Raw genomic sequence first — 1,937 nt, forward strand, 5'->3', positions numbered from 1 at the left:
AACGTAAGGTTAATAATATACAAATTACACAAGCGCACCATAAAACGTGGCAAGGGTAATCCTAGTGCAGTGATTGTATAAACTGAAGAAATATACATTTACATATACATGATATAAATTAATAGTCTGGAAAAGAGTATTTAGAGAGCTTATCTAATTCCGATCTTGTCACAATAGATCATTAGCATAATCAATATACGGTTAAAGCTGTATTAGCTACATTCACTATTAGAGATAATATTTTTTATCCATTTTTATAGTTATTTAATTTCTTGTACAACAATTTTTCAAATTTCACCGCAAAATGCCCAACGAGTACTCGTAGTGCAAATACGAGTCCAATTACCTTACGGATGGCATTACATTGATTATTGCCTTCTCGCGTCGAGTTATAAATACAGAGAAATCTCAATGAGAGCTCATTTCTATAAAATTTATTGTAGTGCTATATTCGTAGCTGTACCTGTTATTCTATATTATACATATACTGTCCTTAATTTTAAACACACACCACAACAATGGCTGAAAGCACAATAGCAAGAAGAGAGGAGCAATCTGCATCTTAATAAATCTTTTCTTCTTTATACGTAGCACAGCGATGTCACGTCGGAGGATATGTACTAGTGGATCACTAGGTGGGGCACAGAACTGAAACATAATTATGTTGAAAATCTTCAACATCTCTTACAGAAAGTAGGTACGTTGCCAGACCTTATATACCAACAATGAATATTCATAGATGGTATATTCATAAATACTTACAAAAGTGAATTGAAATAATTTATTGTAAACATGACAAATTTGAAAACTTGTAGACGAAATATAATTACAATTGTCATTAAATATTATCAAACTGTTTTACTCACCGTGCACAAATCCTCGTTCACCTTGTTCTCCTCGTCTTCCTCGTCCTCCGCCTTGTCCATCTCCGACCACCTCCAACAACCACTGATAACCACCTCGGGTTATACCTTAAATAGTAATAAATATTTTCAGTATAAGAACACATCATAAATATTGTGTAAGGATTAATAAAATTAAATAATTGATAGCAGAATAAACTTCACTAGCACATTTATAGCTACTGAATTTGTGCTTGCGCGAAAAATGAATTGAAATATTTTATTGTAAACATGACAAGTTTGAAATATTTTAGATGAAATATAATTACAATTGCCATCAAATATTATAAAAGTGTTTTACTCACCGAGCACAAATCCTTGTCCTCCTCGTCCACCTTGTTTTCCTCATCTTTCTCGTCCTCCTTCTCGTCCACCTCCGACCACCGCCAACCGCCCCCAACAACCACCAATAACCACCAATAACCACCTCAGGTTATACCTTGAATAGTAATAAATATTTTTAGCATAAGAACTCAGCAAAAATATTATGTAAGGATTAATAGAATTAATTATCCGATTAATAATGTAATAAGTTTTATTAGCGCATTTATAGCTACTGAATATGTGCTTGCGCGAAAAATGAATTGAAATATTTCATTGTAAACATGACAAGCTTGAAATATTTTAGATGAAATATAATTACAATTGTTATCAAATATTATAAAAATGTTTTACTCACCGAGCACACATTCTCGTCCTCTTCGTCCGCCTTGTTCTCCTCCTCTTTCTCGTCCTCCTCCTCGTCCACCTCCAACCACCTCCAACAACCACCAACACTCACTTCGGGTTATACCTCGAATACTAAGAAATATTTGCAGTATCAGAACACATCAAAAATATTGTGTAAGGATTATTATGATTTCTGTATTCACACATTTTAACAAGAAGCTTATGAGAAAATTATAAAAAATTGTAGAAATTTTATTAGCGCAATGACAGCTACTGAATTTGAGCTTACGCAAAAAATGAATTGAAATAATTCATCGTAAACATGAAACAGGAACCCCGGAGCGCTTGTCCTGGAACTCGAGTTGC

At 33.6% G+C, this 1,937-nt stretch overlaps 1 long non-coding RNA gene across 1 annotated transcript; it reads right to left on the bottom strand.

The window, feature by feature from the left end:
* Positions 1 to 941: 941 nt before the first annotated feature.
* Positions 942 to 1,638, bottom strand: LOC124184595. Its single transcript, XR_006871221.1, has 3 exons — positions 1,582 to 1,638; positions 1,208 to 1,341; positions 942 to 971 (listed from the first exon to the last, which is right to left on the bottom strand). It is a non-coding gene; the product is annotated as an uncharacterized LOC124184595 (long non-coding RNA).
* Positions 1,639 to 1,937: the final 299 nt, after the last annotated feature.

This window comes from Neodiprion fabricii, chromosome 6, assembly GCF_021155785.1.
Source record: "Neodiprion fabricii isolate iyNeoFabr1 chromosome 6, iyNeoFabr1.1, whole genome shotgun sequence".
Lineage (NCBI taxonomy): Eukaryota > Metazoa > Arthropoda > Insecta > Hymenoptera > Diprionidae > Neodiprion > Neodiprion fabricii.